This window comes from Sciurus carolinensis, chromosome 11 (genome assembly GCF_902686445.1).
Source record: "Sciurus carolinensis chromosome 11, mSciCar1.2, whole genome shotgun sequence".
Classification (NCBI taxonomy): domain Eukaryota; kingdom Metazoa; phylum Chordata; class Mammalia; order Rodentia; family Sciuridae; genus Sciurus; species Sciurus carolinensis.
Genome location: NC_062223.1, coordinates 89,327,648 through 89,354,729, shown reverse-complemented (window position 1 = coordinate 89,354,729; position 27,082 = coordinate 89,327,648). Strand labels below are relative to the sequence as shown.

General features: G+C 37.2%; 1 pseudogene; it reads left to right on the top strand.

Moving 5' to 3' along the window:
- LOC124959616 (calcium/calmodulin-dependent protein kinase type II subunit gamma-like) overlaps positions 1 to 20,592 on the top strand; it is an 83,083-nt pseudogene extending 62,491 nt beyond the window's left edge.
- The last annotated feature ends 6,490 nt before the right edge of the window (positions 20,593 to 27,082 follow it).

Here is a 27,082-nt window from a genome sequence, read left to right as displayed (position 1 = left end):
GAAAAAAAAAAAAACTCAGTGAAAACTTGTTTTGTGATAAAGTAGATCATGGTCAGGGAGGTATATGACTTGCCAGTGAACACAAAACACCTTTGAGACAGAAAAGGAAACAACTTGGGCTCTCTGACATTTATCCAAATCTATTTCAATATGCCAATATGTCTGATTTTCATAGTTCCTCCCAAGATCATCTCCAAGCTCAGCACTTGCCTGAGTAAAGATTACATTGTACTGTGTCTCAAAGTAGGTCAGATTGTTATAGATTTGCAACTTAGGATAATTCTCCCCCATGTATTCTCCACCACCATACACCTAGCCCAACAATGAACTTATGCTGAAAATTCCTACAAGTCAAGCAGGGTCTTATCCAACACTCTGCAACATATTAGGTGTAATAATATGTGTTTGGTTACCTGATGTGCCCAATTCCCAAATCCAATTTGCATGAGGAATCCTCTGAGGTGCATAACTGTCTTTCTGGGAAGGCCCTTTAGAGGTTTATAATGGACTGCAATAAGAATCACATTTGTTTCTGAATTCCACTGATAGAAATACTGCATCTCTGTGAATCACATCTTGGCAGAATTGTCTATAGCATGATCACATTGTTTAACAATGGGCAATCTGCAAAAATCTGCCAAAGAGAAACAGATCAATGGCTCATTTACTGTGAAACTGAAGCAGGGTCTTTGTATAGTTTCCCAATTTTATCTCATGCCCCTCTCTCCCTTGCAATGTATATTCTAGCAACTCTAAAATATTTGTCATTTCTTGCACATAATACCTGGTTTTTACCTTCCTATATTCATGCTGTTCTCTCTATTGAGAGTGGCAGTAACTTCTGTCTCCTCCCAACCCATCTCTCACACACAACAATAACTGCTTTTCACCTAACAGTCATTTCCTAAGTACTTATTAAGGACTACCTGTGTACCTGTCACCATGCGAGGTTCTGGAGATACAGAGGAGAATATGGCAAATTCCCTATCTTAAAGGAACTTGCATGTACTGGGGTGCAGGCAGGGACTTGAGGGCATGAATGGCCTTACAAGGCCATTGAAGCCTTTCTCATAAAGGATAGTTTTGATGGAGAATCTAGGTCTTATTATTTAGTCAGGCCAAAGGGAAGGTAAGAGGGGAAACAAAGCTGGTGAAGTTTGCCTCCCAGGTTCAAGTCAGCACTCAGTTGTAATACCTTCCAGAAGACTCCCTCCTCCTGTCCCAGGCTGTGAGTTCCCTTGTGAATATTCACCAGTGGTTGTGCAGATCCCATGATGGCACTTACCATCCTCTGCTGTAACCATGTACAGGTTTTTTTCTTGCTCAAAAACTGTAAGCTCCTTGAGAGTAAGACCTGAGTTTTATTCATCTTAGATTTCAGCACTTGGTGCTGAGCCTGTTACCCTAGGATGTTTAACGACTCTTTGAAGGAATGAGGGAGTAAACATAGGAATGAAGCAAACCAACCAACACTGTGAAGGTCTTCTACAGATGTTCCAACTGCATAGACAATTGCACTGCTTTGGGCTTTAATCCTCCTATGCAAAATCAGTGACTCAGAGCCTCCCCATCCAGGCCCTCTGAGGCAGGATTCCTGTGATGGGAAGGACAGAGTGCTCAGACTGACACCCCACATTGTCATCATCGCCTTTGTGACTTTTAGAACTGGACAGACTATTGTTCTTACCAGCTTGAGGAAAAGTATCCTAAGAGATTTAGACTCAGAATTTTGTCTGTTCTACCTATAAAGTAACCCAATTCTCCACTGCCACAAAGTTTCAATTCTATTTTAAGGTATGTAGAAAAACACATTATCGTGCATGATGAACTCTCATATAAAATCAAATGACAATCCACCTTTGATTCTGTTGCCTTTTCCTCATTCATAATGGGTACCATTTTATGCACAGAGTCAGTGGCAAAGACTGACCAATTGGCCTTCACAACCCTGTTATTGGTGAGGGGGAAATAATTACAAATAAAAATTCCTGCCAACCCAAAAGAATCATCTGCACAAAATGTGAAAAAGAACAGAACAGTTTGATTAAGCATTAAACCACACTGCAATGAATCATAGGCAATCCACCAAAGCGATTATCTAGGCAGATATGATCCATTACATGCATGTTGATTGTCTTTATCCAAAGGAAAAACAAATCTTTAATTTTGCAATAAACAAATAGTTACAACTTGGAGCCAGGTGCCTTAACTAATCTCCAACAGAGATGGGGGTAAGGAATCATCCTTTTTGATGCTAGTGTTTCAAAGACAGGACTCCCTGAGTCCCCCAGGACAGACTTCCCTGGGAGCAAAACTATTATCAGGTTTATTTAACTTAAAAAAAAATTATATATATATATATATATGTGTGTGTGTGTGTGTGTGTGTGTGTGTGTGTATATATATATCAAAAAGACAGGGAAAACATCAACAATGTCAAAAATATCAAGTTCCCCAAAGGAATACTAAAAGGAAAGGAAGATAGAAAGTTCTCATTTCTTTTCCACACCAGAAAAAATTTAAAAATTCATATGTATAAAAACACATATATATAAATATATATATGCCCTTACATTAAGCAGCTCTCATTTAATCCATTCATGTATGTATTTTGTCCCTCACACAACCTGTTACTATGATCGTGACTTTCAACCTGTGTGTGTTTGTGCTTATTCATGCTGTGTGTTTGTCTCTCAGGAAACCTGTGATTTTTAACCATCGGTACTCATAGGTACTCATAGCCTGTAGATGACGATTGTTGGGCTCTCACATGAACCAATACTCTTGACGGTTGCCAAACACCCTGGGTTCAGATCTATCTGTCATTTTTTTTACTATCTGTAACTGGGCATGCCCTCAGAGCAGTGCTTCTTAGACTTTAAAGATCATGTGGTCATCTGAAGAGCTGATTAAAATGCAGAGTCTAACTCAGTGGGTCAGGGTCAAGGGCCCACATTTCTGCATTTTAACAAGCTTCCAGGCGATGCCATTGCTACTGCACAGTGATGCTCAGGAAACCTGGGAAGGCCTGGGAACATGTCTGCAATTCTTTTTATAGGGTGGGAACATTGTTTATCTGCCCTTCATATTGTCAATTTTCCTTGTGCAGTCTGTTGCTATTATTTATTCACTTATTCAGTAATAAATATTCATTGAGTGCATACTCTATGATATGCATTCTTTATGCCTCTCTCTCTCTCTCTCTCCTCTCTCTCTCTCTCTCTCTCTCTCTCTCTCTCTCTCTCTCTCTCTCATTCTGCTGTGGCTGGCAGTTTTAGTCCTTCAACATGGAATTGCAACTTGGAACAATTTTCAAACCGCTGCAACCTGTTTCCCGTCCTCCTACAGTTTTTCCCTATATCTTTTTCCATGTGAATTTTCCAGGATGGTTCACACTGCAAATGTTTTCTCCTTTGTCTTTTCATGAAAATGAGTCACAAGTTGGAATCCATTTTTTGTCAGAGTGCATACCCTGGCTTTTTTATTTGGAAAATATGGTGACAGAGCTTAGAGCCCTTGGCTGAAATTGTCTGTCCCTTGCAGCTGGCAGCTGGCATCACTGGCACCTGGGCTCCATGACTAAGGCTTCTCTGCTTTGCAGTCTGTGGCAGTGATCCCCTGTCTGCCAAAAGCAGGGACAGATGGGGAAGGGGGTTCTGAGAGCTCTTTAGCACTAGCCTTCTATGATCCTCTGACTTCCTGTAAGAGGTTTCAGGCATTGGGATTCTCTGTGCCCTCAGACTGTTGAGATGAATTGACCTGCTGATTGAGTGTCCCCAGTTGGAGATGACCTCAGTGGCCAGAAAACCTCTGCAGTAATAACTGAGAGTGATTGGTACTGAGTCCACTGGCACAGGCTTCTTTACCCCCTTACAAGGGTCATGTGATCTGAGCTTTAAAATTACATTTAAAGTGCTTTCTTTTGATTTTTCAAATCACTGTAAATGCTCTCCACTTGGCATCAATTAACATCAAAGTGATTACTTTGCAAGCCTCCAAGGAGTCCACTGTTTCATAGAAGCTGTCAGGGTTGTAGGCAGACACTTCTATAGCTTTGCTTATTTGAAACTACTGATGCAAATGATGAAAATGTGCAGGTTTGCCTGAATTTTTGGTGTCTTTGAAGTCCAGCCAGCCCTAGAAAGGCAGCATGCTCTCAGCACCAGGGACTCTGGAGTCCTGTTTCTGTCATCCTCCTTCACATAAGTCATCCATGTCTCACCACTATGCACAGAAAAAAATCACTAAGTTTTCTATCTATTACATCCCTTTCTGGCTCATCTTCTGCCATTTATCCTTGCCTGTTGTCATACAAACCCAAACCTGCTGGATATGTTATGTAGATTGCCTTGAATGTCCAATCTCCTTCTTCACTCATCAAAATTCTATCCATACTTTGGGTTCATCAGGCAGGTCTTCACTGTCCTTAGTGTTTCTTTACTTACAAGATAAATATTATGGACAGCATATTAATATTCTGGTTAGTTCTGCATTTGCTTTCCTCTCCATGAGTGAATTTTTTTTGTTTTTGAAGATGCTTTCTACATGGTATTAATCTTCATATTCCCAATGTCTAATACTGTGTCTTGTGCAAAATAAGTGCTTACTAATTATCAAATACACACATGTATAATTATTCACTATTTGGAGTGCTGAAAATTCAAATAACCAGGTTTCCAGAGGAGTGAAACAATTTGAAATAAATAATGTTAGTGACATTAAGCCAATGTCAATAAAAAAATAGGCAAGTCACTGCTGACAATCGTAGACTGTTACTGTCTTTGAACTCATGAGAATCAAAATCATTTGGATTTCCAAACCAATCTAAAATCTAGAAAAGAGAGTAGATATTATCACATGTGTGTACTAGTATAAACCCCAGGCAAGGCTCCAGCTATTCAGAGCTATGTTACTCTGCCAGCATATTCATCCATAAGGCAGGGTTTCAATGACTTCTTATTCACAGTTTCTCAGATTAAAGCTGAAACAGCAAAACCCTGCTCTGCAATTCACTTTCCACCAATGGGAAAGTCAAGCTCTGTGTTTACCGTGGTTCTAGAGCCCAGGCAGCAGAGCTTAGGTGAAGGAGAAATGAGGTTATCCCTAAAGGATCTTGGCACAACCAGGAATTTTTATAACATGCATAACTTATGCCTTTGAATAATCTGAGAAGACCTTGTGTTCTGGGCTTAGATATTTTAGAAAACATAAAGATTTGATTTTAGTATGAATTGATTCACATTGTAAAAATTTCTCATTTTTGTACTTGTTGTTTTTAGGTATACATGACAGTAGGGTGTATTTTGACATATTATACATACATAAGGGGCAACCCATTACAATTTTGATCCCGTTCTTGTGGTTGAACATGATATGGAGTTAAACTGGTCATATATTCATATATGAGCACAGGAAAGTTATGTCTGATTCATTCCACTGTCTTTTCTATTCCCATACCACACTCCCTTCCCTTCATTCCTCTTTGTCTAATCCAATGAACTTCTATACTTCCCCTCCCTAACTTCCCTTGTTATAGGTTAGCATCCACATATCAGAGAGAACTGTCAGCCTTTGGATTTTTTGGGATTGGCTTATTTCACTTACCACGATAGTCTCCAATTTCATCCATTTATTGGTAGATACAATAATTTTATGTTTTATGGCTGAGTAATATTCCATTGTGTGAATATACCACATTTTCTTTATCCATTCATCTGTTGAAGGGCACCCAGATTGATTCCATAGCTTAGCTTTTGTGAATTGAACTGTTGTAAGCATTGATGTGGCTGTGTAAATGGAATATTTATGGTTCATAGGTGGGTTTCTCTGGAGATTTTTAATCCTGACAAATTAGTAAGGAGAGACGTACATCACTTCTTTCATATGAGACATTTTAAAAATTTTCTACTATATGAACCTTCTCTACTTTTATTTTTAATTTGTTTTCTTATAGGTATGGTATCTTCTGTACATAGGATATGAATGTTCAGAGGGATCTAGTATTTTAAGGTGTACAAATGTACAAAATCCTTTTTTTTTTTTTTTTTTTTTTTGGTACCAGGGATTGAACTCAGGGTCACTCAACCACTGAGCAACATCCCCAGTCCTATTTTACATTTTATTTAGAGACAGGGTCTTACTAAGTTTCTTAGCACATTGCTTTTGCTGAGTCTAGCTTTGAATTTATAATCCTCCTGTCTCAGCCTCCTGAACCACTGGAATTATAGGGGTGCACCACCATGCCCAGCTACAAAATGATTTTACCTGTATAGTTTTCAACTAAATTCTACAATAAGGTAAGCATTTTATCTATATAGGCACACACATATATGTACACACTTAAAAATATGGCCTATTGTCTATAAGGTAACTTGCTACATATAGTATTTTGAACATATTGTGTCAATACTTACAGAATATATTAGAGTATTAAATTTTATAGGATACAGACTTTCAAAGCACACAAAACTTACTCTTTTCCTCAAATAGGTGATTGGCAAGTTTCCTGTTTGCTTTTGTTTGGAAGTGTCAAGGGATGTTTTAAGGCGAAAACACCATCTACAGTCTGAGTTAAGATGTCTCTTCCTGAAGTTGACTTCTATGAACTTTTATTTGACTAAATTATGCACATCATATTGCATATTTTGTAATAAATTATTCACCACTGCTTTAACTTGCTCAAACTAAATTACTACTCTGTGTGAAAAAGGAATTGCTGTTTTGAACCTCTTCATTACTGCCTAAGCCAGAAATTTTCATCATTTTTCTGTAAACCTGCAATCAACTAGGAGCCCATTCACTTTAGAGTTTTTGGCAACAACTCATCCTCCTTTCTGATTAAAACTGGTGTATATTTTTGGGCAGAATAATGAACCTAGAACAAAGCACACTTCATCTTCACAAAAACCCTGTGAATTAAGTATTTTTAAACCCCATTTGACAGATGAATAAACTGAGATTGGCAGTATGTTAGCAGGACAAGGGTTAAAACCTAGGTGTTTTGGACATAAATCGTGTGCTCTGTTTAAAGAGAAAGAGCATTGGCAAAGCTTGACTTAGGACTCTATAGCGCTGCTGGATTGGAATGGGGTGGGAAAGAAATGTGGAGCATTTAACCAAACTTTATCTCCAAAATAACTTTTCATGCTCCCTTTTCTATATGTGTTAAGAGCAACTTGTCCTTTAACTCATTCATTGAAATCTCAGTGTCATTGGGACCTCTCCTCCCTCCCTTTACATACTTTGTCTGCAAACACCTGCTGGTCCCTTCAGGAAGATCTCTCACATCTACCCTTAAAGCCCCATACCTGTGGCTCCACAATGATCTCCTCAAGTTTTTATAAGTGATACCATAATTTGCTTTTCCATTTTTTCTGCTAATATTCACTTAAACTGCTTCTAATACTCTATTTCTACAAATGATTCTGCAATAAATATCCTTATGCGAGTGCTCATGTACACATACACAGATGGTTCTGACGTAAAAGTAGTCCTAGAGGAACTACTTTGTTGAAGAGTATGCACTTCTGTTAACTTCTAGTTATTGCCAAATTACTCTCAAAAGTGGTTCTAAATATTTTAACTCCCACCAGAAAAGTATGAGAACTCCCATTTCTCCATGTACTTGTAAAAATTGGTAATTTCAGCCTTTTAGTATTGGTCTATAAGCTTAATAGCAATGAAATATCTTCACTGTTTTTCTTTCCACGGTTACTGATAAGACTAAATTTCCATGTACTTATCAGACAACAGTGTTTCCTCTTCCTGATTCACTTTTTGGTTGTTGGTAATTTTGCACTCTTTCACATAGGAATTGTGCATACATTCTAAATATAAAATCTTGATTACATATATTAAAAATATCTTCTGAAATCTGTGGTTAATTTTCTTTATTCAAACTCCACTGTAATCAGATTTATCAATATTTTAGTGTTATAGTCCATTTATTTTCCAAATGACAAATATATGTATAAACATATATATACTTATAGTTCTATTTGTTTATTAAGAAAGTATTCCTTGTATTCATAGTTTCCTATATAAGTAATAGTACTAAGGTTTGACCTTCTACAGTTATGTCTTTAGAGTTCATTTGGAATTCATTTACACACAGGAAAGAAGTAGAAATCCAATTTTATTTCTCTCCATTTTGTTTATTTCTTTCCATATTTCCAGGGCCATTTATTGAGCCATCTACTTTCTTTCCACTGTTTTTTAAATCCAAACTATGTTATACACCCAATTTTAAATGTTTTAATTAGTGCACTATAATTATTATGGTAGTGGGGTTCATTTTGACATAATCATACCTGCATGGAATACGATTTACTCCATTACAATCCCAAGTACTTCCACTTATCCTCCCCTCCTCAGGCTTCATTCCCCTCCTTGCCACCCCCCCACACACACACTATCCTGGTATTCTATTTATTTATTTTTAATTGGTACTTTAGAAATACACATAAAGACAAAAATCATTGTGGTCTATCTATATAAGTAAATAGCATAATTAGATCAATTTTATTCCACAGTTCCTCCTTTTCTCTATCTCTCCTCCCTTCTTCTCAATCTCATTCCTCTCCTGGAAGAATCACCTTTCTATTTTCATGGAATTCATACTCTTTATCTCCTTATTTCTCTCTAGTATCCACATAAGGGAGAAAACATTCAACCTTTGACATTCTGAGTCTGGCTTATTTCACTTGGCATGATGTTCTCTAGATCCATCCATTTACCAATGAAAGTCATTATTTCATTCTTCTTAATGGCTAAGTAAAACAACATTTTATATATATATATATATATATATGTGTGTGTGTGTGTGTGTGTGTGTGTATCTATATATACATACATATATCACATTTTATTTATCCATCCATTTTCAGACAGCTGGATGGGTTCTATAATTTGGCTATTGTGAACTGCACTGCTATAAACATTGATAATTGATATGCCTGTATCACAACAGTATAATATTATAATGATTTCAGTTCCTCTGGATAAATGCCAAGAAGTGGGATAGCTGGGTCATATGGTTGTCCCATTCATAATCTTTTGAGGACTATCCATACTAATTTCCAGAGTGGTTCCAGCCCCACCAATAATGTATGAGTGTACCTTTTCCCCGACATCCTTGCCAGCATATATTATTATTTGTATTCTTGGCGATTGTCCTTCTAACTAGAATGAGATGAAATCACAGTGTAGTTCTGATTTGCATTTCCCTGATTGCTAGAAATGTTGAACATTTTTATTTCTTCTTTTGAGAAATGTCTGTTCAGTTCTTTTGTCCATTTATTGTTCGGGTTATCTGTAAGGTGTGTGTGTGTGTGTGTGTAAGATTTTTTAGTTCTTTATATATTCTGAATATTAATTCTTTGTTAGAGGAGTACACAGAAAACATCTCCCATTCTGTAGGGTCTCTCTTCATGTTCTTGTTTCCTTTGCTGTGGAAAAGCTTTTCAACTCCATGTGGTCCCTTTAACTGAATCTTAGTTTTATTTCTTGAGCTTTAGGAATCTTGTTAAGGAAGTTGGTGCCTGTGCCAACATGTTGGAGTGTTAACCCTATGTTTTCTTGTAGCAGTTGCGAAGTTTCTGGTCTAATTCTTAGGATTTTGGTCTTTGGTTCACTTGAGTTGGTTTTGTGCAATGTGAAAGATATGATTGGATCTGGTTTCAGCATCACTCTTGCTAAGTATTGTTTTGGCTATTCTAGGTCATTTATTCATCCAAATAAAGATTAGGAGTGTTTTTCTCTAGTCCTGTGAAAAATGTCATGGATATTTTGATGGGAATTGCATTGAACATGTAGATTGCTTATGGTAGTATGACCGTTTTTACAGTATTGTCTATCCAAAAACATGGAAGTGTTTTCATCTTCCACATTCTTCAATTTCTTTCTTCAGTTTTTATTGTAGAAGTCTTTCACCTCACCTCCTTGGTTGGATTTATTCCCAAGTGTTTTTGTTTGTTTGCTTTTTGGTTGTTGTTTTTTTTTTTTTTTTTTTTGGGGGGGGGGGGAGGCGGGGAATAGAATAGTTTCCCTGATTTCTTTCTTATGAGAATCATAATGGGATTGTGGCTATTAGTTTTTTATATGTTGACTTTTTGTCCTGCTACTTTGCTGAATTAATCCACTCTAGAATCTTCTGGTGGAGTTTTTGGGGTCTTCTAGAAATAAGCTCATGTCATCAGCAAACAGAGATAATTTGATTTCTTTTTTCCTATTTGTGTCCCTTTAATTTATTCTCTTGCTTGATTGCTATAACTAGAATTTCAAGATCTATATTACATAGGAGAGGTAAGAGTGGATGTCATTGTCCTATTCCTGACTTTAAAGAAAATGATTTCAGCTTTTCTCTGGTCAGTATGATACTGGCTTTGGGTTTGTCATGCATAGTGTTTATAATGTTGAGGTATGTCATAAAACAAATTTTTATTTATGGTGAATCTCTTTCTGTGTTGTATATTTCAGTAAAGTCTTCTATCTTTTTGCATCAAAATCTCACTGTCTCACAATAAGGGAAGGTGGCACTAGGGAAGAATAGAGTTACTTTATCTTAAGTAGAGGGGAGTAAAGGGAGGGGAAGTGGGGTATGGGGTAGGAAGGATTGTAGAATGAAACCTACATTATTACCTCATGTACATGTATGAATGCATGACCATTGAGATCCTACAATATGTACAATCAGAAAAATGAGAAATTATACTCTACTTTTGTATGATTTATCAAAAAGTATAAATGTATTCCATTATCATGTACAACTAATTAGAATAAATAAATTTCTTTAAAAAAACCTCACTGTCTTACTCAATTATTTTATTTTAATTTGTAGTACTAAGCATTTAACCCAGGAGTGTTCCACCCTGGGGGTAAACTACACCCCCAGCTGTTTTTTTAATTTTTATCTTGAAACAAGGTCTCCATAAATAGCCCAGACTGGCTTTAAATTTGCAATCCTCCTGCCTCTGCCTCCTGGTTCACTGGGATTACAGGCATGTGCCACCATACTCAAATTACTATCTAAATTATTTTAGCAAGACTTGTAACATTTTCTCAAACTTTTACATTTGTTCTCCTATATTTGCTGATTTAGTTTCAGGTTAATTAATTCCTTTGCATGTTTTATTAAAATTACATTTTAACATTCCAATTTAATTTTCAGAATAATCAGTTGGTTTATAAATTCTCACTCATGAATATTGTCTTTTAAAAGCTGCTGTCTAAATGAAGACCCTGTTATTTCCAGTCTCTTTCCATTGACCAAAATAAATCTAATGCCCAAGTCTATTTTCAAGAAGGTAGGGAATACAATCCTACCACATTCCCAGAAGGACAAACAAACTGTTAGTGACTGTATTACTTTGTAAATAAGTTAGAATTGATTTTTTTTTTCCTATCTCCTTGGAGAAAAAAAAATATTCACTTGAGATTTGGAGAAAATCAACAAAATCCCATCCAAATACTATGGGTTTAAAAGGAAGAAGGTTGAAAATTTTAATAATGTATTCATTTTCTTTAAGTATCAGCTGTCTATTTAGGCTTTTATTTTTCATTAAATCTACTTAAATACTAATGTTTTCTACAACATTATCAATCACATCTAAATTTCCAAGCTATTTTTGTAAATATTCATACCAATGCTGGTGAATTTCAGAACTCTAAAATCTTTGCATTTTTTTCTTTTTAGCATCTTGACAGAATTTTAACTATTTTATTAGTCCTTTAAAGAACTGATGATCAGTGTCCTTGTTAGATGAATACAGTCAGAGGAGAAGAATGTATGTAAAGACGAAGGCAGGACTGGCATTATTCTGCCATAGCCAAGGAATACCAGGAGCTGGAAGAGGGAGGGAAGGTCTTCAGAGTGAGCATGGCCCTGCCAACACCTTGGTTTCACATCACTAATCTCCAGAACTGCAGGAGAATACATTTGTTATTTTTAAGTTCATAATGCCTGATAATGTTTGGAAACAGCCCCAGGAAGCAAATACAAATGGATTTTCTAAGAATCTCACTAAATCAAGGGGCAACTTTTTCTAGTAATTCTCCAGAACCTTTTAGGACATATCTGATTCTTTGAGTTTATTATCCACGCTCACTCCTCACTAGTTACTGACCATTGTTCTTGGATTACACCTGAAAGTCCATTTGGTGTCACAGGATACAGATTATCAGTCTGCCTCAAGCAAGGGCACTCTCAACCTTCAAGCTACTCAGATCCGATATCTGAGCGTTGTCCTTGGTTGCCTTTTTCTCCCTCATTCCACATATTTAAGCAAAATTTAAATCCTGTGTATTCTCTTATCTCTTAAATCCACCCATTTTTGTGCAGACCCGATTTTAATTCTGTTAGTCTAAACCACCAGGATTTCTGGAACTGAGAAATTTCTACCTCTACTTTCAATTTCTTTTATTCATCCAACAAATATTTATTATCTACTGTGCAAAAAGCACTGTATAAGCCACTCTGCATGCAAAAGTGAATTTAAAAGAGACTAGGTCCCTGTCTTAAGCATTTATGACAGAGTGTGGGGGACTGACACTAATCATAGCCTTTTGCAGACCAATGTAAAATTGTCTCAGTAACAAGAGGTCTTAAGGAGGGTTTCCATGATATTGTAAGTGAGGACCTTTGAAAACATTTGGGTTTTTTTTCCCTCCTTCTAGACTGGAAATCAAAGAAAATGTCTGAGGACTAAAAAGCGTGTTTAAAATGGATAGTTGAATTTATGTTATTTACATTTATGGTACTGCTCAAAGGTATTTCTCACATTTACATTATATTTCATAATAAAACAAATGATTATAATTATGGAAGATAAAATTAATGAGATGCTTGTTATGACCTTGGATAGATAATTTTGCCCCATTTGGGATGTGCTGAGATGACCACAGCTCTCTGGCTTACCTGTTACCCCAAGCGTGACACCACCTTATTTACCTGTTTCTATGTCTATCTCTCCCAGTTGAATGAACACTTAAGGGAGATAAACATATGGCTGTTAACCACTGTGCCACAAACACTGAAACCGAACTACACCTCTGGGGGTCCCTATATGAATGTTTGTTTCATTGATAAAGATACAAAAATAACTCAGATTCTCAGATTGCTTTTTAAATAGTTGTTTATTGCATAAGAATGTCTGGAAGATGATAGAGTTAAAAAAAAAAAAAACCCAAAGATCTTAAATCTCTATAAAACATGTACTTTCAAGGAGAGGGTGTTTTTAAATCTTCAGCATTGCTTAATTTCATCCATGGTTGAGCAAGAGAACTAGGAACTTCAGCCCTCACTTATTCCTACTCCAAAGTGTACCTGCTTATCCATTTGTCCAAATGATTCTTTAATGTGAAACCCTCTATGTGACTTCCAAAGAGTGCCAATTATTTTCTGAACAATGACAAGTCAATGACCCAAATTAAGCGCCTTTTCTCATAATACTTTAATTACAATTCTTCCTAGTAGGTAAAGTTCTTTAGCACAACATTAAAATATTACTCTATAATTCAAGGTCATATTTGCACAGAATAAATTAGCTTAATTCAAGTGTCACATTGATTAGGGATATTGAGTATATGCACATATGCTCTTAGTGCTTGGAGAACCTGTTGGAATCACTGAATAACTTTTGAATCTCAGGATAAAAACTTCTTCAAAGGAAAAAAGATGTTACTTACTTTTCCTGAGTTACAGAATAAACTCATCAACAGGAATCTATATAGAAAGTATTTTTTTCACAACCATAAGTGATCATTTGAAACAGGAAGAATGGAGTACTTCTTATTGTAAATATGGTAGAAAAGAAACTGCAAATATTCTAGAGATTGAGAAACTGCTTAGCACTTAAAGGGATTCTAAAACATTCCAGACCCGTAAGTTGATTGTGGAGGCATCAATTTTAATCTGAAAAGCAATAGATAAGCATCATTAGATGTATTTTTTGATATTTCTTGCTCAGCTCTTAGTAGTTTGTACTAGACAGAGTGTTCAACTCCTTTAGATGATAAGAAAATATAAGAATATCCAATAATATTAATGAAATTTATAATTTCGAAGACATCTAATCTCTGGAGAAAGCAAAGTCAGAAAATAAATGAAGTATATTTGATTGTGTTGTTCATGGGAATTATAGGATGTCACTTTCTGTCTCTGACTAGGTCCATCCCTTCCTTCAGGTCCATTTAAATATTTATCTTCAAACATAATTTTTTTTAACCTCAACAATAAAAGCAGGCCAAGCTTCTTGCTGAGCATAGAAGCTCAGCAACTTGTGCAGCTGAAGTTATAATAGCCAGAGATCTCTTCTCCTACACCATCTTGACCCTGTTGGTAGTGTCTAATAGAAATGCTGGCTTGAGAAGTGCTAGGCCTTACATCTGATGTCTGTTGTAAGTCAAGTCTAAGTTCCAAGTTTTTGCTTAACTGTCCATGCTTATAAACCAACATTTACAGCTTAGTGAGTAGATCCTTTTAGCCTTGGTGCTCAAGTTTTTCATGTACTTCTTCAAGCTGTCAACCAAGTACAAGGAGAGATCCAGAAAACCACAAGCACACTCACTCTTTTCCAGCACTCTACAATGCCATCGCCGTGTCCTGAAGTCAGATTGGTTCCTGAAGCTCAAAAGGAAACAAGTTTTCTGGGTCTGACTGTTCACGGTAGGTGAAAGCAAGGAACTTATGGGAAGGATCTTGCTCCTCTCTCAGAACACCAGCCTAAGTTGTTTTATTAGACCAAAGTGGACTTGGTTCCGTCAAAGAGTCTCATAATAAAGGATCCAAATATATAACTTCAAGGCTTATTTTCTTCAGCCCCCCAAAAATACCCTTCAAGTAGAAGACAGGCAACTTCACATGAGGTTATATTTATTCTAAAGGTTTCTAGGACATCATAGCCTTCAATTACCTGCATACAGTTTGCCCAGACAAGTTTAATCCTAGAAACAAAGAGATCCCCTGTGGAAAAGGGCATACATAGTTTAGTGAGACTTTCAAATGCTCATGGGGAAAGGGTTAGGTTGGGCTGTTTTAATAAATTGCAGAATTTAGCCTCATGAATCTTATTTAATTCACTCCCAAATATAAACCTCTGCAGCATCAGCTGAACTGCCCTAAACCTTACTTGTCATGAAAAGCAGTCAAGACAAGAGGATTACTTCTAAAAGCAATTTAAATTAGCTTTCAAATATAGTTCCACAGGAAAATGGGATGGGGAGCAGAGGTTTGCAAACTTGTCCAAATGTTTGAACCTGAATATAATTTTATTTCTTGGGTAATGTTTGGCATATATTAGGAAGAGGAAGCAGAAGGCATACAAACATGTTGTTCAGTTAAAGTAATAGAGGTTAGTTGAGGATCTTCTCCTGATTTCACTCTGGAGACCCCTACATGCATCAGCACATAATCATAGGTTCTTTTCCATTGTGGCAACTTGAGACTGCAAAGCCCATATTCACAGGTTTTCTGATCTTATATCACAGAGTTTCTAGTGGGAATCTTCAAAGTAGGATCCATCTTGACCCTGGGATGCATCAACCTACCTGTCCTGATTTCTAGGTACATGTCTCCAAGATTTGCTCTGCCGAACAATCATAACAAAGTAATATTCTTCTTGGGCACGGATCTGGGTTTTAAACAAATGAAGAAATCATGATAATACTCCAAATCAGGAAAGCTTAAAAGTAAATATTTCACCATCGTCACAGATTTGAATTTGCTAAGGAGATTAATGTCAGAAAATTCAACATTATGATGAGAAACCAGCACTGAAACAAATCTATCCAAAGAAATGCATGAAATACAAAGAACTGCAGCATACACAATGTAACATTTTATCAACTGAATTCTTTTATAATAGTCACAGAGTGGAAATAAAGTAATATCCCCTAAAATACTCTATTTTGAGCAGCATTACTAACATTTTGGTCAAAAAATTCTATTTTTTATTTTGATTTATTGATATCTAAAGCAAGATTTGTAATATATCTCTGTTTCTCAGAAAAGCTTCCAAAACAAATTCATTTTGGTTCAATTCTAAATACTTATGAACACAGCAAGTATGCATGACCTTTTCATCAGATCCATGGGTTGTACAGAGGGGCTTGGGAACTAATTGGTAAGGAAAATAAGACCAGAGATTCAAAATCAGCAAACATTTATTGAGAACCTACTCTGTGCCCTTTATTGTTATAACTTCTTGTCCAATGCTCCAATTAAAGGTATGTTGTCTTATTTGGGTTTTTATGTTTTTAATTTTTAAATAAATTGACATACAGAGCCAAGTAAGAAATGTTTGACATACTGAACAATCATTCTAATAAATAATACTGGTAAATACTGAGAAATTTCCATGTGCAATACTGTCCTAAGCACTTGCATTTAATTCTCACACCTCTAGAGGGTAGATACCATTATAATTCCTGCCACACAGATGAGGAACCTGAGAAAGAGAAAGGTTGCCCTGCCCTTGCATCTCTTAGTAAAGAGTGAATGTCTCTCCACTCCCTCCAGAAACCCCACTGGAATGAAAATAAAAGGAAAAACAAAGTATAAATCCCTGAAGACAAAGAATCAGGGAGGAGGAAACATATGATGGAAGATGTCAAATTTCTGTTTCAGAAGGCACCAGTTATTAGTGAGGGCCCCTGGTAAGGCAAGAACCTAAGAATAAGACACCCAGGACTCCTGTTTGACCTTGTTAGCTATTAAATAAGTACCCAGACAAAGAAGGAGAATGAGTTTCATGGCCTGGAGAAACGTGCCCAGTGACATTCACTCAATAGGGAAACATTAGTAACAAGCAGAGCTAAGGAACTAGACTAAAACAGGTTAACTGGGAGTCAGCACCTGGACTTCCTCCAGTGTCCTCATACCAGAGCATCTGCAGCCAGATTATATCCTTTAGGTAGGAGCTTTGGGAACCTAAGTCACCCCAAGGAAAACTGGGGACCTCTGACTGAAAAGGTTGACTTCTAGTGCAGGCCCTACGTTTGTGAAGCTCACTTACAAAACCTCTCCACATGGAGAAATTTTCTAATTACCCTTCAACTCTCTCATTCTTAAGTAGGTACATTAACACTGAAATCACTAGATATTAAAATGAAAAATAAAGGGGAAAACAAAAATACACTGAAGTCACAGGAAATGTAGATAATTAGTATAGAATTTAAAAAGTTGCTTTCATCATAGAGATAAAATAAGACACAATATATGTAAAACAAGTAAAAGATAACCCCCAAATTGTCAAAGAGCAAAAGGTGGCTCTTGAAAATAAAAATAATGTTAACTCCCTCTAAACTGTGAGGTACTGAAAACATTCAGGGACACTCTAAGTCCACAAGACAGAAACTCTACTGCCTGAGATCCTTACTGCTAGATGGGTAGATACATAAACAACATGAAAAAGTAATGGAATAAATCATAAGCCAAAACACTTCTATAATAGAATCCATTGACACAACAGTGGAAGGAATATCAGAGAAGGAGTTTACAAAGTTCACAGTTAAACCAAACTGTGAGGTAAAGAAGAATGTAAGGAGTGAAATCAGAGAGAAAATATAGGGATTAAACTGAAAATAAAATAGAGAAGGCTTACAGGACCCCAAACGTACTTAATTACAGTGGACCCACAAAAAGGCACATTATTATGAAAATACCTAACATACAAAATAAGAATGAAAATTTAAAACCTGCCAGAAGAAAAACAGGTCACACATGGAGGGAAACCAATGTGTATCTTAGCTGATTTCTCAACCCAGACCCTTAAAGCTAGGAAGTATTAGAATAATATATACCAAGCTCTGAAAGAATATTATACCCAGCAAAATTAAGCTTCAGAATTGATAGTGAAATAAAAATCTTCCATGATAAACTAATGTCAAAAGTTTCACAACTAGAAAGCCTGTACCTCAAAATATACTCAATAAAATATTTCATGAAGAAGAAAGGAAAAATAAAATTGAAAACCAGCAAAAGGAGAAACTATATTAGAAGAATAGTCAAAGGAAAAACAATTTGAATTAAAAACCAGAAATAAATCAAAATGACAGAGAATAAAAATAATTTCTCAATAATAACATTGAATGTAAATGGCCTAAACTCATCAATCAAAAGTCACAGAGTGGCAGATTGGATTAAAAAACAAGACCCAACAATATATTGTCTCCAAGAGGCTCATCTCATAGTCAAAACATCCACAGACTGAAGGTAAAAGGATGGGAAAAAAAAATATCATTCACATGGATCTCATAAACATACAGGGGTTTCCATCCTTATATCAGATAAAGTGGACTTCAAGCAAAAGTTAATCAGAAGGGACAAAGAAGGATGTTTCATACTGCTTAAGGGAATTATACATCAACAAGATGTAACGATCATAAATATTTATGCCCCAAACAATGGAGCATCTAAGTATACCAAATAAACCCTTCTTAATTTCAAGACTCAAATAGCTCCCTGGTCGTCTCCCGGGTACTGCTGGGCTAAGCCCTGTCTCCTCCCTCAGCTAGATGGCTATATGTCAGTGACTGTTCACTGACATAGGTGCAGGTCTGCACCCACCACCTCTGCCCACCAGCTGCCAGCATGGTCACCATGTCACCTGTATCCACTACACCTATGACTACTAGTTCTTCAAGGAGCTTAGCAAGGGTGCTTTCTCTTTGGTCCACAGGTGTGTGAAGAAAACCTCCACACAGGAGTATGCAGCAAAAATCATCAACACCAAGAATTTTTCTGCCTGAGATCACCAGAAATTAGAACAAGGCTGAGATATGACTTCTGAAACATTCAAATATTGTGCCTTTCCATGACAATATTTCTGAAGAAGAGTTTTACTACTTCATGTTTAACCTGGTCACTGGTGGGGTGCTGTTTGAAGACATAGTGGCTAGAAAGTACTACAGTGAAGCAGATGCTAGTTACTATATGCATATGATTCTGGAGAATTTTAACCACATCCACCAGCAAGACATTGTCCATAGGGACCTGAAGTCTGAGAACTTTCTGCTGGCAAGTAAATGCAAGGGTGCTGCCATCAAGCTTGCTGATTTTGGCCTCATCATTGAAGTGTAGGGAGAGAAGCAGGCTTGGTTTGGTCTTTCTGGCACCCCAGGTTACTTGTTCCCTGATGTCTTGAGAAAATATCCCTATGGAAAATCTATGGATATCAGGACCTATGGTAAGCCTATTCCACAGCCCTTGGCTTTTCTGTGCTAAGTGCCCTTGGCTTCCAGTAATGGTGAGAAAGAAGCATTCCTATTCCTTACAAGTCCCACAAGTGCCTGGTTTTCCATCACCAGAATGGAACACAGTGACTCCTGAAGCCAAGAACTTGATCAACCAGATGCTGACCAATAACCCAGCAAAATGCATCATGCCTGACCAGGCTCCGAAGCACCCATGGGTCTGCCAACAATCCATGGTAGCCTCTAAGATGCACCAAGAGACTATGGAGTGTTTGTGCAAGTTCAAAACCCAGAGAAAAATGAAGGGTTCCATATTCATGATCATGCTTATCTCCAGGAACTTATCAGTTGCCAAAAGCCTATTGAACAAGAAGTTGGACATATGTGTCAAACCATGGAGAAACAACAAAAACAGTCACATAAGTCCAACCCAAGAACCCATGCCCCAGCAGACAGCCATGGAACCACAAACCGCCATGGTGCACAATGCTACAGATGTGATCAAGGGCTCCATAGGGAGCTGTAACACCACTACAGAAGATGAGGATCTCAAAGTGCCAAAACAGGAAATCATAAAAAGGAACACTCATACATTGCTGGTGGGGTTGCAAATTAGTGCAGCCACTCTGGAAAGCAGTGTGGAGATTCCTCAGAAAGCTTGGAATGGAAACACCATTTGACCCAGCTATCCCACTCCTTGGCCTATACCCAAAGGACTTAAAATCAGCATACTACAGAGATACAGCCACATCAATGTTCATTGCTGCTCAATTCACCATAGCCAGATTGTGGAACCAACCTAGATGCCCTTCAGTTGATGAATGGATAAAGAAACTGTGGCATATTTATACAATGGAATATTACTCCGCAATGAAGAATGATAAAATTATGGCATTTGTAGGCAAATGGTCGAAATTGGAGAATATCATGCTAAGTGAGATAAGCCAATCTCAAAAAACTAAAGGACGAATGATCTCGCTGATAAGCGGATGAGAACATATAATGGGGGGTGGGAGGGGTTAGCATTAGGTTTAGGGTTAGGTTTAGGGTTAGGGATAAGGAGAGCGGTAAGAATGAAGGAAAGAAGGACTGTATAGAGGGAAAAGAGGGGTGGGAGGGGTGGGGGGAAGGGAAAAAAAAATAAACATCATTGCCCTATGTAAATGTATGATTACACAAATGGTATGCCTTGACTCCATGTACAAATAGAGAAACAACATGTATCCCATTTGTATACAATAAAAAAATAAATAAATATATAAAAAAAAAAAAAAAAGATCACAGAACAGCTGATGGAAGCCATCAACAATGGGGACTTTGAGGCCTACCTTGAAAATTTGTGACTCAAGCCTCACTTCAAACTCCTACCCAAGAACAGCAAGCCTATCTATACCACCGTCCTAAACCCACATGTCCATGTGATTGTGGAGGACACAGTTTGTATCACCTACATCCATCTTACCCAGTTTATCACGGGTTTGCCTTGCACCAGTCAGTCAGAGAGCCAGGTCTGGAACCTCCAGGATGGCAAGTGACTCAATGTCCAATATTACTGCCCACTATCACTGCTCAGGGGCCAGTGCTGCAGTGAGCTTCAGCCACAGGAGCATTCGGAGATTCCAGCTAGAAGTCGAACTTTCACCATCAGTGGCCCTGGAGCACCTGAGTAACAGTAGCAGTCCTGTTCATTTGAGGTATAAAACAATTAAGTTACAAAGCAGCAGCAGCCAATGCATGCCCCTGCATGCAGCCCTCCTGCTGCCCTTCATGTCTGTTTCTGTTGTACCAAGGTGTCTTTTTTACAGTTAAAAAAAAAAAAAGGAAAAGAAAAGAAAAAAATTGTTTATAAAAATGGAATATGTACCATGAAGTGTTTTCAAACCACGTACACCTTGGACTTACAAGAAGGCAGGAGTTTATATGATGCCCATCCTGGCATGAACACTGGACCTTCCCACCAGTCCTGTAGAGGTGAGCTTAGCCTCAGACCCCCATGGACCAGGAGGACCCCAGGCAAGGACTCTGACAGAGCTTTCGGGGCTGTGATGTGATTGTGACCCTGAGGTGGCCTGTTTACCCCAGGTCTAGGAGTAGACTTCTTCAGAACCTGCATTGCCGGAAGCCAACCCCAGCAATGTGTAGGTTCCCTGAAGGATGGGTGGAGTCGACACAGAGGAACGACAGGAACCCCTGGAGCAACTTGAAGCAAGTGCTGCTCAGATTTATTTTAGCTCTTCTTTTATAGTATTAAGTAGAGCAGGATTAAACAAGATACAAGTTATAGAGAAATTACCACAAGATTCATCATTAACCACACTTTCCAGCAGGTGTCTAACACATAGCAGGTACCTTAAGGTCAACTCTCTATATTTACTTAAAGTTATTCACATAAGCATATTACAGGGAAAGATATTTTCCTCTTCTCATCCTACTGGCCTTTTTTTACCCTTTGGTGTCAGACCTATTGTCAGCATAATAACTCTATTTTGTTTTAAGTTAATTTTACTGGACTGCTAAGCAAAACATGCACTTAATCTTTAGCTCATATTATTATGTTTTTGATTTATCCCTAAAGGTCTACTCTATTACCTAAACAAGCTTAGTTAAGACTAAGTGAGGTTATTTACTGCCAAACAATCAGTGTGAGTGCTTAATTTGTATCCTAATATTCTTTATGTTATTGATTTATCCTCTACCTACTGTAATACATATGTGAGCCCTAAGCCAGCGTAAACTATTCAAAACAAGTTAACATGCAATGAAGGCATTTGATCTTAAGATAATATTTTTCTAGTTGTTTGCATATGCTGTTTCTTTATTCTTTAGTCCTACATTTTCAGGGTGGCCCTTGACATCCAAACCTTTGAAGGAAGACAAATATGAGATATTTGTCCATTTACCATTAATATTAATTATTTATCCATCATTTTCATTGTACATTAGGGAAGAGGTGGATCTGTGGGAGGTGGGTCCTTAAACTTATTCACTTGTCTCCCTCTAGGTGGATACCACAACCTCCCACAATCTTGTAAGCTAAGTAGGGCAATCCTAGTACTGTGGGGACAACAAGTCTCTGTTCTGTTTGTCAAGCTATTTACTGGTAAAGCATTAACTGGAGCAGGTATGGTCAGCATAGGAGCAAGCAATTCCTGGAACTGTAGTTTTCTGAAGAACTCTTCAAACTCTGTACCTTCAGACTTATGTGTGACATTGGTACATTTTAAAAAGCATTCCTCATCCTCCCCCCAGCTCCTCAGACTCCTTGAGGTTAAATTCTTATCACCACAATCCAGGGAATATGATTTGCAGTGGCATAGTTATAGGTATGATAATTACAAGAAAACACCCAATCCCTAGGAGAGATGATAGCGGCAATCTCCTGAAACAGTGGCCTTGCCAAGCCCTTCCCCAGGCTGGGACCTTGTCAAGCAGCATGGCGGAAACAGTGCCCACCACTGCATGAGCACCTAGAATGGGGCGGATGGAACCACCATGGGTCTCAGACCTACTTGGAGAGAATGCAGAACTCTCAGCCAGCTGTGGATCCAGCTGAGAAGCAGTGGTCTCAGCACTAGGTCCTGGACTCTGCGGTACTGTTCCATTTAGCAGAAGAGAAAAGAGTCACTGCTGCAGAAGTGTGTCTGCTATGAAGTTGATAAGCAACTTCATGTTAACCTGACATGGACTTACTTACTCATCCATTTCTATAGGATGTATAATGCCTGTGGACCTTGACATTGAGGCCTAATCCCTGCAGGTGGGAAGAGGAGGTTTTGCTGCTTTGCTTCATTTATGTATTTTTAATAACTTATAAAGGAGGGAGCCAGGCCCTGGTCAGGGCTCCCTTTGTTACCTTTGGCAGTTCTGTTTCTGTGCTGCTCCAGTCTTTGTCTTGCCTTTTCATGGTGGTAGTCCTCCAAGCTGAGCCTGGGTCCTCTGCCAAGTGCCCCTGTGGAACCGGAGGATAAGAGGGTTAAGAGGCGGGATAAGAGGTGATGGTTGATTCTATGAATTCAGGCTGCCCTCAGGGTTGCTTCCCTTCTTACTCTTCCCTTGTTACACGTCCATCTCTTTCCCTGTCTTTGATGTTAACTTCAGTACCTTGGTAAGAAGTGTCCTCTTGAAAGAGGCCTCTGCTGACCAACTGAAGTGTAGACTTGCTGCTGCACAATCTGAATGGGCATCACCTCTCCCACACCTGCGTGTATCCAAACAAGGTGTCCAGAGTCAAGTCTCCTACATTCATTGTCTCTCTCTGCCCAAGGAGTTCCATTCCAGGAGGAAAATATCTACCCTAAACCAATAAGAGAAGATAATGGAGGAGCAATTGGTCATAGCCTTGGGTTTCCCCCCAAACAACTGTACATATTTATCTGCACAAATTTCTGCACCTTTGTGGGGAAAAGTGGATAGACTCCAGCTTCCTGCACTAACTTCAGGAGTGCCAGAGCTAGAAGAGGCAAAGCTACCGTTTTACTTTGGAGCCAACTAAGATCAGAGTGAACTCACAGGTGCTGATGCTTAGGTTTAGCCAGGTTTCTCAAATACCTCATGGATGACTCAGCCCCTTGGCCCCCTTCTGCCCTGCATCCTGAAGTGCCAGCTTGCAGATACCTTCACCACAGGTTTTGGTCTTGCTTGTTTGAAGATAAATGTTCATAGAGTTCATTGAGACCCATAGCTTCGTATGGCTGCTCCAGCCTGACTTCTTAGCATTCTTACTCCTTTTCTGGGGCTAATGTCAGCATCTATAAACCATAGACTGTTAGAATCATCTTTTAACCAGGAAATGGAAGGCATTTGATGCAGATTTGTTGCGTGATGACATAGAATTAATTTAGAAATAATGTTTGTTCTTAATGTTGGTAGACCCTTCATAGTTTTGTTAGAGTAAAACTTGAACAGAAGATGTTCAATAAAATAACCTTGAAACAGTTAAAAAAAAAAAAATCAAATAGACCACAACACAATAATACTGGGTGACTTTAACATACCTCTCCTTTATCACTGGTAGATCTTCCAAACAAAACTAAATAAATAAGCTATGGAGTTTCAGGGACTCTACTGTCACTTATCTTTACAAAGAACAAATTTTAAAAATTAAAATAAAATTTAAAAGATGAAGCTAGAGAACTAAAAAAATATAATTAATAATTCAGACTTAACAGACATATGCATAATATTTCATCCCTCAATGACAGAATACACTTTCTTCTCAGCAGCACATGAATCATTTTCTAAAATAGTGCACATTTTAGACCACAAAGCAAATCTTAGTAAATACAAAAAACAGAGATAATACCTTGCATTCTATCAGATCAGAATGGAATGAAATTATAAATAACAATAAAATAAACAATAAAATAGAAGCTATTCTAACACCTGGAGACTAAATAATATGCTATTGATGACCAACAGCAGAAGAAATTTGAGATGAAATTAAAAATATTTAAAGGTCAATGAGAATATGACACAGCAGACCAAATCTTTAGGATACTATGAATGCAATTTTAAGAGGAAAATTTATTGCATTGAACTTGTTTATTAAAAAAAAATAAAGTCACCAAATAAGTAACCTAATATAACATGCAATCAGAATGGCAATTATCAAGAATTCAAGTACCAATAAATGTTGGAGAGAATGTGTGGTGGGGTAGAAAACTCATATAATGCTGGTGGGACTGAAAGTGGATGCAACCACTCTTAAAAGCAGTATGGAGAATCCTCAGAAAACTTGAATAGAACCAACATTTGACCCAGTAATCCCACTTCTGATTATATACCCAAAGGACTTAAAATCAGCATACTTCAGTTACACAGTTCCATTCACAATGGCCAAGCTATGGAACCAATCTAGGTGCCCTTCAGCAGATGAATGGATAAAGAATATGTGGTATATATACACAATGGAATATTACTCAATCACAAAAAAGAATGGCTTCATGATATTTGGTGGTAAATAAATGAATCTGAAGACTATCATGCTAAGTAAAATAAGCCAATCCCAAAAAAACCAAAGGTTGAATGCTCTCTTCGATATGTGCATGCTAACACAAAATGGGGTGGGGGTGGATAGAAGTGCAGTGAATTAGACAAAGAATGAAAGGAGGAAAGATAGGAATAGGAAATCCAGTGGAAACGATCAGACATGACTTTCCTATGTTCATATATGAATACGCCACAGTGAATCTCAACATCATGTATATCCACAATAATGGGATCCTAATTGAAATAAGCTACACTCTATGTATAATATGTCAAAATACACTCTATTTATATATCCACTGTATATCTAAGAAGAAAAAATAAAAATGCTAATACTAAAAATAAAAGTTCATCAAGTGTTAGAAGATAAAAATTTAGAAACCATCCATAAATAGGAATAAAATATACTACTGAGAGGAAAATGTTTAGAAAATCAGAGCACTGATCCAAGATGCCTGTTGTCCAATTAACAGAAGTTAAAGAAAAGATAAGACACAGAAGAGATTATCAAAAAGAATATTTTTACTTTTTTAAAGCTTTTATTAACACATTATATTACACATAATAGTGTGTCTTTCTGAGTTAATCATATGTAAATGGAATATCATTTGCTCTGCTTCAGTCCTTGGTGCCTCCTCTATCTCTCACCTCCTCCCTTCTCTTATTCCCCTTCTTCTACTCTACTGGTCTTTGTTTTATTTATTTAATCTATTTTAATTAGTGCTTTACAGAAATAAAGATAGAATTCACTGTGGTGTATGTTTATATATGCATATAGTGTAATTTTGTCAAATGTATTTTGCATCTCCTCCCTTTTTCCACTCCTCCTTCTTCCCCCTCAATCTCCTTGTTCTGCTCCACTGGTCTTCCCTATATATTTTAATATCTAACCTCACCCTCTTTTTGTTCCCTGCTTTTCTCTAACTTCCATGTATGAGAGAAAACATTCAATTCTTAATTTTCTGAGTCTGGCTTATCTCACTTAGCCTAATGTTCTGCATTTCCACCCCTTTACTAGCAAAAGGCATAATTTCATTCTATGTATGGTTGAATAAAGTTCATTTATGTCTATATGCCACATTTTCTTAGTCCATTCATCTATTTATAGGCACCTACACTGGTTTCATAACTTGGCTATTGTGAATTGCACTGCTATGAACATTGATGTGGCTATATCACTATAGTATGCTGATTTTAGTTCTTTGGAATAAATACAAAGGAGCAGAATATCTGAACCATATCTTGATTCCATTTCTAGTTTTACAATGAATAAATACTTTATATATTCTGGATATTAATCCCCTGGCAAAAGGGCAGCTGGCAGAGATTTTCCCATTCTGTAGGTTCTTTCTTCTCTCTCTTAATCTTTTCCTTCGATGTTTCAGAAACTTTTTAATTTGATGGCATCCAACTTTGACTGTTGGTTTTATTTCTTGAGATTTAGGGATCTTATGAAGGAAGTCAGTGCCTTTGCCAACATTATGGTGTGTTGACCCTAAGTTTTCTTCTAGCACTTGCAAAGTTTCTGGTCTAATTCCTCACTTTCTTATCTACATTGATTTAACTTTTTTTGGAGACTGAGAGATAGGGATCTGTTTTCATTTTTCCATATATGAATATCCAGTTTTCCCAGCACCATTTGGTAAAAAGAATATGTTTTCTCATATATATATATATATATATATATATATATATATATATATATGGCAACTTTGTCTGGTATAAGATGACTTGAATTGTGTGGGTTTGTGTCTATGTCTTCTGTTCTATTCCATTATTCTTCATGTCTATTTTGATGCCACTACTATGCTGTTTTCATTACTATAGTACAGTTTGAATATTTTTGTAGTATGTACTTTTTTGGTACTATGACAATTTTTACAAAGTTAATTCTGCCTATACAAGAACA